This window comes from Scyliorhinus canicula, chromosome 12, assembly GCF_902713615.1.
Source record: "Scyliorhinus canicula chromosome 12, sScyCan1.1, whole genome shotgun sequence".
In the NCBI taxonomy this organism is placed as follows: Eukaryota; Metazoa; Chordata; class Chondrichthyes; order Carcharhiniformes; family Scyliorhinidae; genus Scyliorhinus; species Scyliorhinus canicula.
In genome coordinates, this window is record NC_052157.1 from 105,484,914 (window position 1) to 105,498,242 (window position 13,329).

Here is a 13,329-nt window from a genome sequence, read left to right on the forward strand (position 1 = left end):
ATTGTTTTGAACACATCAGACAAGTGGAGAGGAATTGTGCGGGGTGGAGTGGAGCATAGGGTTTTCCTGTATGCAGATGACCTTCTGCTGTATGTAAGGAATCCAGGGCCAGTGATGGGGGAGATAATGGGGTTATTGAAGAAGTTCTGTTCCTTTGCAAGATATAAACGAAATGTTGGGAAGAGCAAATATTTTGTACTTAGTCCTCAGGGGGAAGAGGTTTGCCATTCTGTCGGGCAGAGACACACAGTCTCTCCCACTCGCACACACACTCACGTTCTCCCACTCGCGCGCACACACACACACGCTCTCCCACTTGCACACACACACGCTCTCCCACTTGCACGCACACACTCTCCCACTTGCGCACGCTCCCTCTCCCACGCGCACGCACACGCTCTCCCACTCACACGCACACGCTCTCCCATTCGCACGCACACGCTCTCCCACTCGCACGCACACGCTCTCCCATTCGCACGCACACGCTCTCCCACTCGCACGCACACGCTCTCCCATTCGCACGCACACGCTCTCCCATTCGCACGCACACGCTCTCCCACTCGCACGCACATGCTCTCCCATTCGCACGCACACGCACTCCCACTCGCGTGCACACCCTCTCCCACTCGCACGCACACGCTCTCCCACTCGCATGCACACCCTCTCCCACTCGCGTGCACACCCTCTCCCACTCGCACGCACACGCTCTCCCACTCGCACGCACACACTCATGCTCTCCCACTCGTACGCACACGCTCTCCCACTCACGGTCTCCCACTCGCGCACACACACACCCTCTCCCACTCGCGCACACACGCTCTCAGACCCGCGCAAGCACACAAACTCTCCCGCTCACACGCTCTCCACTCATGCATACACATGCTATCCCACTCGCGCATACACACGCTATCCCACTCGCGCGTATATACACTCTCCCACACGTGCATATATACACTCTCCCACTCGTGCATACACACGCTATCCCACTCGCGCGTATATACACTCTCCCACACGTGCATACACACGCTATCCCACTCGCGCGTATATACACTCTCCCACACGCGCATACACTCTCCCACTCGTGCATACACACGCTATCCCACTCGCGCATATATACTCTCCCATCCACAGACACACAGCCTTCCCCACTCGCCGACACACACACACTCTCCCGCTCCCCCCTCACACACACACACACACACACACGCTCTTCCACTCCTGTTCACACTCCCACTCTCGCACACACTTAGTCAAAAATTGAAAGGAAATAAAATGGAAGATAGAAGTTCGTCGGCGAAGTCAGAGGCCTCTCAGTGTTCATCGGCAGGTAAAATGGCGGAGTCAGTCTTTGGTGCTCCGGACATTCCAGTAACGGCCAAGGTGTTTTCTCGTACCTTGGTGAAGGAGTTTGAAAAGCACCGACTAAGTGTGTTGGTGGACCTTCAGAAATCAATGGATGAGGCCTTGACCCCCTTTCAAGAGACTATGAGGAAAACCAATGAAATTGTGGAAGCCCATGGAGGCACGGTAGAAGATATGGAAGTGGCCCTTCTGAGCCACAGTGAATGGATTGCCTCACTGGAATCGGAGCTATCTTCGGTGATTCTGGTCAATATTTACGCCCTGAACTGGGATGATATGAATTTTATTAATACCCTGCTATCTTCCCTCCCCAATTTAGACCTATTTTGGGTGAGGACCTGAACTGTGTCTTGGACCCTGGATTGGATCATTCCAAGCCCAAATCTCTTAATCCATTTGGGGTGGTCAGGGCTTTGCTATCTTTCATGGAGTAGGTGGGGCTGGGGGGGGTGCGGTTAGATCCTTGACATTTCTTGCATCCAGGTAATAAATATTTTTTGTTTTTTCCGCATGGTCATCGGTTTTGTTCACAGATTGATTTCTTCATGATAGATAGGTCTCGCCTCCTTTCAGAGGTGGCGGCTGAATACTGAGCTATTGTTATTTTGGACCATGACCCTCACTTTGTGGATTTAGCGCTGGAGTCTGGTCCCACCCAACATCCACCATGGAGGTTAGACACCACACTGTTAGCAGATAGGACATTTTGTGAGCGCATGTTCTTTGCCATAGAGGATTATATAAAATTTAACAAAATTGAGTGAATCTCACTTTCCACGTTGTGGGAGGCCCTTAAGGTGGTCCTTAGGGGGGAAATTATCCCCGAGAAAGTGGATTTGGTGATCACAGCGAGGGTGGAGCAGCAGAGGCTTGTGGTGTCCATTCGTGAGTTGGACAACCAGTACTGACTTCATCCTAGCCCGGAGTTGTTGACAAGTAGAAAGAAGCTGCAGGCGCAGTTCAAATTATTGTTGACTGACAGGGCGATGAGCCAGGTGCAATGCACAAAGGTTGTGTTTTACGAATACAGAGGGAAGGCCAGTCATCTTTTGGCTCACCAGCTTAAATGGCAGGCAGCTTCCCGGGAAATCATTCGATACGCAATTCGTGTGGCAACCCTGTTTCCGCCCTCCCTCGGGTTAATGCGGCTTTTGAATCGTGACCTTTATAAATCGGAACCTCCGGCGGAGGGATCGGTTATGTCTGACTTTTTCGGCAGCCTATCCATCCCAACTGTGGAGGTGGATAGGAGCCATGAGTTGGAATCCTCGTTAAACCCTGAGGAAATTTTACAATGCAGACAGACAAAGTCCCGGTCTGGATAGCTTTCTGATTGAATTCTATAAGCAGTCCTCGGAGAAGCTGCTGCCTTTAATTCTGGATATCTCTATATGTTTGATGACTCCTTAGCCTGGCGTTCATTGCCCTGCAAATCACACAGGCCTCTATCTCTTTGATTCTTAAGAAGGACAAAGACCCAACAAGAGTGTGGGTCATACCAAGGGACCTCACTGTTGAATGCTGATGTTAAGTTACTTGCCAAGGTGTTGGCCCTTCGGCTGGAGCCCTGCCTCCCAAATGTAATCTCGGAGCATCAGATGGGGAACGTGAAAGGTCGACAATTGTCAGCCAATATTCGTTGCCTGCTAAATGTTGTTCTTTTCCCTTCCTTGGTGTCTGAATTTGAGTGCTTCACTAGATGACGAAAAGGCGTTTGATAGTAGGGAGTGGAAGTATCGGTTTTGGCCACAAATTTATTTCTTGGATTTAGCTACTGTATAAGGCCCCACTGCAAGTGTTCATATGGAAGTCCTGAACTCTGGTTATCTTTCGTTGAGTAGAGGCACGAGATGGGTTCCCATTGTCTCCACTCTTGTTGGCTTTGGCAAGAGTTGTTTGCTATAGCGCGGGGATAAATCGGGGAGGGGTGGAATATCGGCTGTCCCTTTACATGGACGATCTACTTCTCTATATTGCAGACCCAGTACCCTCCATGGACGAGATAATGAAGCTGCTTTGTAGTTTTGGCTCCTTTTCTGGTTAAAAGTAGAATTTGGACAAGAGCGAATGCTTCCAGTCAACGCCCCAGGGAGGAGAGCCCAACTGGGAACGTTACCTTTTCACCTTGCCAAGATTAGCTTTCATTATCTGGGGATCCAGGTAGCCCACAACTGAGCCTCGCTTCATCAATTAAACCGTACTTCTCTGGTGAACACTATCAAAACAAACTTACAGAAGTGGAATAACCTTTCCCTCTGTCTTTAGCATTTCAGTGAGATCTCAGACTGCCATCATGCAATCTCAAAGTATTTAATTACGGACCAAATCACTCACTATCAACTACCGAAAAGAAACAAAAGAGTGTACGATTGAAGCCATAGCCCGCAGATTTAATCCAGCAACTAACCTGTAAGTTGTTGATCCTTTAAATAGTGCTGGTGTTGGGGCCGGCGGTATCCCTCGTTCCGCGTAATAATGTGTCCAGTTGCATGAGGTGAAAAGAGACCACAAGCTGCGGAATGGAATTGTAAAATTGCAGCATTGTTGCTGTCGAATTAATATTGACAGTGATTAATACTGATTGATACCATGATTTAACTTGGTGATACTTTTTCTGTGCATATGCTATTGCCTTTAACAAGATGGCACAAGTCCCATACGAAGTGCAGCATTTAGGGCGGCACAGTGGCACAGTGGTTAGCTCGGCTGCCTCACAGCACCGAGAACCCTGGTTTGTTCCCGGCTCTGGGTCACTGTCCGTGCAGTATTTGCACATTCTCCCCATGTCTGCGTGGGTCTCACGCCCACAACCCAAAAAATGTGCAGGGTAGGTGGATTTGTGGCACTAAAATTGACCCTCAAGTGGAACTTTTTTAAAAGCACAGCATCTCTGGTGTTTAACGGGCCTCATAACATACAGAAAATGGATACTACTAAGCCCAATTTTGCTTCCTGTCTTTTTCTATCAATCCATTTCCATTGAAACACCCTGTAATCTGCCCTGTTCTAATAAAAAAAGAAAAACTTAATTAAACTCAAATGAACTTCACACAGAGAAAGTGATATCTCAAAAAGAGGCCAATAAAATTGAGTTATGTTCATAATGGGAACAGAAAAAAAGTGACATTCTTAAATTCTCATCAGTGATTATCGGGAAATGAAACTGGCAGATGAGGAGGTGGCTGAGAGGGTTCGGGGGTGTATTGAGAGGTACCTTGAGACCAATGACAATGGGGAGGTCCGAGTGGGGATGGTCTGGGAGGTATTGAAGGCGGCGATGAGGGGGGAATTGATCTCCATCCGAACGCATAGGGAGAGGGGGGAGCAGAGGGAGAGGGAGAGACTGATAGGGGAGATGGTGCGGGTGGATAGGAGATATGCGGAGGCTCCAGAGGAGGGATTGCTGGGGGAGAGGCGTAGCCTTCAGGCCAGATTCGACCTATTGGCTACCAGAAAGGCGGAAGCTCAGTGGAAGAAAACACAGGGGGCGGTGTATGAATATGGGGAGAAGGCGAGCAGGATGCTGGCACACCAGCTCCGAAAGTGGGACGCGGCCAGGGAGATTGGGGGAGTGACGGATAAGGCTGGGAAGGTGGTGCGGAGGGGAGTCGATGTTAATGGGGTCTTCAGAGACTTCTATGGGGAACTGTACCGGTCGGAGCCCCCGGTGGAGGGGGGTGGAATGGGGCGCTTCTTGGACAAGCTGCGATTCCCGAGGGTGGAGGAGGAGCAGGTGGAGGGACTGGGGGCGCTGATCGAGCTGGAGGAGGTGGTCAAAGGGATAGGGAGCATGCAGTCGGGGAAGGCGCCGGGGCCGGACGGGTTTCTGGCGGAATTTTATAAAAGGTATTTGGACCTGTTGGGCCCCCCGTTGGTCCGGACCTTCAACGAGGCAAGGGAGGGGGGGGCTTTGCCCCCAACTATGTCACGGGCGCTGATTTCCTTGATCCTGAAGCGGGACAAGGACCCTCTGCAGTGCGGGTCATATAGGCCGATTTCGCTGCTTAACGCCGACGCTAAGCTGCTGGCAAAGATCCTGGCCACTAGAATAGAGGATTGCGTGCCCGGGGTCATTCATGAGGACCAGATGCCGTTTGTGAAGGGAAGGCAGTTGAATACGAACGTGCGAAGGCTCCTCAATGTCATTATGATGCCGGCCATAGACGGGAGGCGGAGATAGTGGTGGCATTGGATGCGGAGAAGGCCTTTGATAGGGTTGAGTGGGAGTATTTGTGGGAGGTGTTGGAGAGGTTTGGGTTTGGGGAGGGTTTTATCCGGTGGGTGAGGCTGCTCTACAAGGTCCCGATGGCGAGTGTAGCCACGAATAGGAGGAGGTCGGAGTACTTTCGGCTGTACCGGGGGACGAGACAGGGGTGCCCCCTGTCCCCCTTGCTCTTCGCGTTGGCGATTGAGCCCCTGGCCATGGCATTCAGGGAATCAGGGAACTGGAGGGGCCTGGTGCGGGGTGGGGAGGAGCATCGAGTGTCGCTGTATGCGGACGACCTGTTGCTGTATGTGGCGGACCCGGTGGGGGGGATGCCGGAGGTGATGAGGATTCTTGGGGAATTCGGGGGTTTCTCGGGGTATAAGTTGAACCTGGGCAAGAGTGAGTTGTTTGTGGTGCATCCGGGGGATCAAGAGGAGGGGATTGGTAGGCTCCCATTGAAGCAGGCAGGGAAGAGCTTCAGGTACCTAGGGGTCCAGGTGGCTGGGAGCTGGGGGGCCCTGCACAAGTTCAACCTCACAAGTTTGGTGGGGCAGATGGAGGAGGAGTTTAAGAGGTGGGATATGTTACCGCTGTCACTGGCGGGGAGGGTGCAGTCCGTTAAGATGACGGTGCTCCCGAGGTTTTTGTTCCTGTTCCAGTGCCTCCCCATCCTTATCCCGAAGGCCTTTTTTAGGAGGGTCAACAGGAGTATCACGGGATTTGTGTGGGCGCATGGGACTCCGAGGGTGAGAAGAGTGTTCCTGGAACGAGGCAGGGATGGGGGGGGGCTGGCGTTGCCCAACCTCTGTGTGTACTATTGGGCTGCCAACGCAGCGATGGTGCGTAAGTGGGTAATGGACGAGGAAGGGGCAGCATGGAAGAGGATGGAGGCGGCGTCATGTGTGGGCACGAGCCTGGAGGCGCTGGTAACGGCGCCGTTGCCGCTCCCTCCAACGAGGTATACCACGAGCCCGGTGGTGGCGGCTACCCTCAAAATTTGGGGGCAATGGTGACGGCATAGGGGAGAAGTGGGGGGCTCGATGAAGGCCCTGATACGGGGGAACCATCGGTTTGTCCCAGGGAGCATTGATGGCGGTTTCCTGGGCTGGCACAGGGCAGGGGTTAGGAGGTTGAGGGACCTGTTTGTGGAGGGGAGGTTCGCGAGCTTGGGGGAGTTAGAGGGGAAGTTTGGGCTCCCCCCGGGGAACATGTGTAGGTACATGCAGGTGAGGGCGTTTGCCAGACAGCAGGTGAAGGGGTTCCCCTTGCTGCCCCCAGGAGGGGTGCGGGATCGGTTGCTCTCGGGGGTATGGGTTGGATGAGGGAGGATTTTGGACATATACCGGGTAATGCAGGAGGTTGACGAGGCCTCGGTGGAGGAACTAAAGGGTAAATGGGAAGAGGAGTAGGGTGAAGAGATTGAGGAGGGGACGTGGGCGGATGCCCTGGAAAGAGTGAATTCCTCCTCTTCCTATGCGAGGCTTAGCCTCATACAGTTCAAGGTGCTGCACAGGGCCCACATGACTGGGACGAGGATGAGTAGGTTTTTCAGGGGCGAGGACAGGTGTGCAAGGTGCTCGGGGAGCCCAGCGAACCACGCCCATATGTTTTGGGCGTGCCCTGCGCTGGGGGAGTTTTGGAAGGGGGTAGCAAGGACGGTGTCGAGGGTGGTGGGATCCAGGGTCAAACCAGGCTGGGGACTCGCAATTTTTGGGGTTGCAGTGGAGCCGGGAGTGCAGGAGGCGAAAGAGGTCGGTGTTCTGGCCTTTGCGTCCCTTGTAGCCCGGCGCAGGATTCTTCTTCAGTGGAAGGATGCGAGGCCCCCAAGCATGGAGGCCTGGATCAATGATATGGTGGGGTTCATCAAATTGGAGAAGGTGAAATTTGCCCTGAGGGGATCAGTACAAGGGTTCTTTAGGCGGTGGCAGCCTTTCCTGGACTTCCTGGCAGAACGGTAGGGAAATAGGCTGGCAGCAGCAGCAACCTGGGGGGGGGGGGGGGGGGGGGGGGGGGGGGGGGGGAGAGAGGGAGAGAGGGGGGGGGGGCTTGGATCAGGGGAGGGAGAACTGTGTACATGGGTTTGTGGGATGTGGCGGGTGTTATCTATTTCCCTTTTGTTGTTGGGTGTTCTTTTGGGGTTTTTTCTTTTGTTTGTAGTTGCTTTTGAAGATGGGTGGGTATTGTTCTTGGGGTGTTACCGCGGTTGTTTTGTTAATAGAGTTGAGTTGTTTATATTTTGTAAAAATTTCAATAAAAATTATTTTAAAAAAAAGAAACCTGCCTACTCATTTTACCCACTGAGGTGCGAGTATCTGCACTGGTGGAGGGTGGGGGGAATAACTGTGATGTTTCTTCACTAATCTCAGATATATTTCCTCAGAGCTGCTCAGGTCCGTAGTGTCCAGAGGACGAGAGGATGGCCCAGATTGGTCAACTGATTGACCTGCAAGTGAAGCGAGATGGCATCAGTGCATGCCAAGGGAATGAACGAAGCAGATGCATAATGCTAAGATGATGACACCATCGATGACACTGGCAGGATTCTCTCCAGTTTCCTTGCATGAATGAAGCAGATACATAACTTTAGGATGATGACACTGGCAGGATTCTCTCCGGTTTCCTTGCTGAAACCAACATTTTGAAAAAATATTGGAAGATAACTTAAATTATATTTTAATTTAAGTAATTCTGTATTATAATTCAATAACTCTACATTACAACTCTCCCAATGTCATATTTATTCAAGGATGTATCCTATCGAAAGGACGGGCAGATTGGGCGGGGTTGCCTTGTTGGTAAGAAATGAAATTAAATCAATAACAAGAAGCGATATAGGGTTGGAAGGCGTAGAATCTGTGTAGGTAGAGTTAAGGAATCGCGGAGGAAATAATGCACAGGCCCCCTGCTGTAGTCAGGAAGTGGGGCAGAAAATAAATCAGGAGATAGAAAAGGCTTATAAGAACGGCAATATTATAATAATCATGGCACTTCAATATGTAGGGGGACTGGGAAAATCAGGTTGCTAGCAGATCCCAAGAAAAGGAATGTCCTCAAGATGCTTTTTTGCAGTATCTTATCATAAAACGTACAAGCGAGCAGGCAATTCTGGATTTGGTGATGTGTAATGAGGCAGACTTGATTTGGGAACTTAAGGTGAAGGAACTCTTAGGGAGCAGTGACCGCAATATGATAGAATTTACCCTGCAGTTTGAGAGGAAGAAGCTGAAATCGGATGTAACGCTTTTAGAATTGAGTAAAGATTAACTACAAAGACATGAGGGGGGAGCTGGCCAGAGCTGATTGGAAGTGGAGCCGAGCAGGGAAGATGATGGAATAGCTGGGAGAGCCAGTGAACGTGATCTCTTTGGATTTACTGAAGGCCTTTGACAACGTGACATAGAGGAAGTTGCTAAATAAGACAAGAGTCCATGGTCATAGGGGCAAGGTACTGCCATGGATAGAGGATTGGCTAACTGGCGGAAGGCAGAGTGGGGATAAAGGGCTCTTTTTCAGCATGGCAGCCGATAACTAATGATGTTCCACAAATGTCAGTGCTAGGACCACAACTATTCATGATATACATGAACGATTTGGAAGAAGGAGCTGAGGGCATTGTTGCTAAATTTGCAGATGATATAAAGATATGTCGAGGGACATATAGTGTTGAGGAAGCAGGGGGACTGCAGAAGGATTTGGACTGAGTTCTCCCAGTGAGCCAGAGAAGACACAGCCAGAGTAAGACACAACAAAGAGTGAGTTTGGGAATTCGAAGCTGGGTGGGGAGGAGGTGCTTTTTAACCCTGGTACGTCACTGGTAAGTAGTTTTTCTTTTCACTGTCTAATTTATTTAATTATTTTTTCTTTCATTTTTCGGAATTGTAGTTGTATAAGTTAACCTAAGGTTTAAGATATAGCAGGAGATCCCGGACCCGTGTCAAGCTCCTCGTGTGCGATGTGGGAGCTCAGGGACACGTCCACTGTCCCTGGCTCCTTCCCATGCAAGAAGTGTGTTCAGTTGCAGCTCTTGTTAGACCGCTTGACGGCTCTGGAGCTGCAGATGGACTCACTTTGGAGCATCCGCAATATTGAGGACGTCATGGATAGCACGTTTAGCAAGTTGGTCACACCACAGGTGAACGTTACTGAGGGAGATAGAAAATGGGTGACCAAAAGACAGAGCAAGAGTAGGAAAGCAGTGCAGGTATCCCCTGCAATTATCTCCCTGCAAAACAGATATACCGCTTTGGATAGTGTTGAGGGGGATGGCTCACCAGGGGAAGGCAGCAGCAGCCAGGTTCATGGCACCGTGGCTGGCTCTGCTGCACAGCACGGCAGGAAGAAGAATGGCAGGGCTATAGTGATAGGGGACTAAATCGTAAGGAGAATAGACAGGTGGTTCTGCGATAGCAATCGAGACTCCAGGATGGTATGTTGCCTCCCTGGTGCAAGGGTCAAGGATGTCTCGGAGCGGCAGCAGGACATTCTGGGGAGGGGGAGGGTGAACAGCTAGCTGTCGTGGTGCACATAGGCACCAACAATATAGGTACAAAACGGGACGAGGTTCTACAAGCTGAATTCAGGGAGTTAGGAGTTAAACTAAAAAGTAGGACCTCAAAGGTAGTAATCTCAGGATTACTACCAGTGCCATGAGCTAGTCAGAGTAGGAATGTCAGGATAGATAGGATGAATGCATGGCTCGAGAGATGGTGCAAGAGGGAGGGATTCAAATTCCTGGGGCATTGGGACCGGTTCTGGGGGAGGTGGGACCAGTACAAACCAGACGGTTTGCACCTGGGCAGGACTGTAACCGATGTCCTGGGGGGGTTTCTAGAGCTGTTGGGGAGGGTTTAAACTAATGTGGCAGGGGAATGAGAACCGATGCAAGAAGTTGGAAGGTAGTAAAACAGGGACAGAAACAAAAGGCAGTAAGGGGGAAAGTGTAAGGCAGAGAAGTCATAGTCAAAAATCAAAAAGGGCGACAGTACAAGGTACAGTGACTGAGGGGAGCTCAGTGAATAGGCCCAGTAATACTAAAAGGAATAAAACGGGAAGTAAAAACATAAATGGTAAGCGACGTGGCAGGTTGTTACATGAAGATATGGGTTCAACGACAAGGAAAATTAGGAGAAAAGTTAAGAGGAAATATAACTTAGGAGGGGTTACTGATCGAGGTTAAGATTCAAAACAGAGGTATAAAAGCCAACATAAGTATACTTTACCTGAATGCTCGTAGTATTCAGAATAAGGTAAATGAGTTGATGGTGTCAATCATCGTGAATGACTATGATTTAGAGGCCATTACTGAAACATGGATAAAGGATGGTCACGACTGGGAGTTAAATATCTGAGGGTATCAAAGTATTTGGTAGGACAGAGTGGATGGTAAGGGAGGTGGTGTAGCTCTGTTATTTAAGGATGACATCCGGGCAATAGTAAGGGATGACCGGTGCTATGGAGGATAAGGTGCAAAAGTCACCGATGGGAGTAGTCTATAGGCCACTAAATAGTAACATTATGGTGGGTAATAAACAAAGAAATAACTGATGCATGTAGAAATGGTACAGCAGTTATCATGGGGGATTTAAATCTACATGTTGATTGGTTTAGCCAGGTCAGTCAAGGCAGCCTAGAGGAGGTGTTTATAGAATGTATCCGCGACAGTTTCCTAGAACAGTATGTAATGGAACCTACGAGGGAACAAGTGGTCCTAGATCTGGTCCTGTGTAATGAGACAGGATTGATTAATGATCTCATAGTTAGGGATCCTCTCGGAAGGAGCGATCACAATATGGTGGAATTTAAAATACAGATGGAGGGTGAGAAGGTAAAATCAAATACTAGTGTTTTGTGTTTAAACAAAGGAGATTACAAGGGGATGAGAGAAGAACTAGCTAAGGTAGACTGGGAGCTAAGACTTTATGGTGAAACAGTTGAGGAACAATAGCGAACCTTCCAAGCGATTTTTCACAGTGCTCAGCAAAGGTTTATACCAACAAAAAGGAAGGACGGTAGAAAGAGGGAAAATTGACCGTGGATATCTAAGGAAATAAGGGAGAGTATCAAATTGAAGGAAAAAGCATACAAAGTGGCAAAGATTAGTGGAAGACTACAGGACTGGGAAATCTTTAGGGGGCAACAGAAAGCTACCAAAAAAAGCTATAAAGAAGAGTAAGATAGATTGAGAGTAAACTTGCTCAGAATATAAAAAACAGATAGTAAAAGTTTCTACAAATATATAAAACAAAAAAGAGTGGCTAAGGTAAATATTGGTCCTTTAGAGGATGAGATGGGAGATTTAATAATGGGAGATGAGGAAATGGCTGAGGAACTGAACAGGTTTTTTGGGTCGGTCTTCACAGTGGAAGACACAAATAACATAGAACAGAACAGGCCCTTCGGCCCTCGATGTTGTGCCGAACCATGATCACCCTACTCAAACCCACATATCCACCCTATACACGTAACCCAACAACCCCCACCCCCTTAACCTTACATTTTAGGACACTACGGGCAATTTAGCATGGCCAATCCACCTAACCCACACATCTTTGGACTGTGGGAGGAAACCGGAGCACCCGGAGGAAACCCACGCACACACGGGGAGGACGTGCAGACTCCACACAGACAGTGACCCAGCCGGGAATCGAACCTGGGACCCTGGAGCTGTGAAGCATTTATGTTAACCACCATGCTACCGTGCTGCCCATGCCAGTGACTGATAGAAATGAGGCTATGACAGGTGAGGACCTTGAGATAATTGTTATCACTAAAGAGGTAGTGATGGGCAAGCTAATGGGGCTAAAGGTAGACAAATCTCCTGGCCCTGATGGAATGCATCCCAGAATGCTAAAAGAGATGGCTAGGGAAATTGCAAATGCACTAGTGATAATTTACCAAAATTCACTAGACTCTGGGGTGGTCCCGGTGGATTGGAAATAAGCAAACGGGCCACCACTGTTTAAAAAAGGAGGTAGGCAGAAAGCGGGTAATTATAGACCAATGATCTTAACTTCGGTAGTAGGGAAGATGCTGGAATCTATCATCAAGGAAGAAATAGCAAGGCAACTGGATGGAAATTGTCCCATTGGGCAGACACAGCATGGGTTCATGAAGGGCAGGTCATGCCAAACTAATTTAGTGGAATTTTTTTAGGACATTACCAGTGCGGTAGATAAAGGGATGTGGTATATCTGGATTTCCATAAAGCCTTTGACAAGGTGTCACACAAAAGGTTGCTGCATAAGATAAAGATGCATGGCATTAATGGGTGTTCCTCTGGTTGGCAATCAGTAGCTAGTGGTGTCACTCTGGGATCAGTGTTGGGCCCACAATTGTTCACAATTTACATAGATGATTTGGAGTTGGGGACCAAGTGCAATGTGTCCAAGTTTGCAGATGACACTAAGAGAGCCATCCTTGGCTACATTGTGGAAAACGGAGTCCTAGGACCCAACCCCGACCGCATACGCCCCCTTCTGCAACTTCCCCATCCCCACTGCCCCAAAGTCCTGAAGAGATGCCTGGGGTTTTTCTCTTATTATGCCCAGTGGGTCCCCAATTACGCGGACAAGGCCCGCATACTTATCAAATCCACCATTTTTCCCCTGATGCCTGGCCTTCAACCGTATCAAGGCAGATATTGCCAAGGCCACGATGCATGCAGTAGACGAGTCCATCCCGTTCCAGGTGGAGAGTGATGTGTCTGACTTTGCCCTGGCCGCTACCCTCAACCAGGCGGGCAGGCCCAAGGCTTTCTTCTC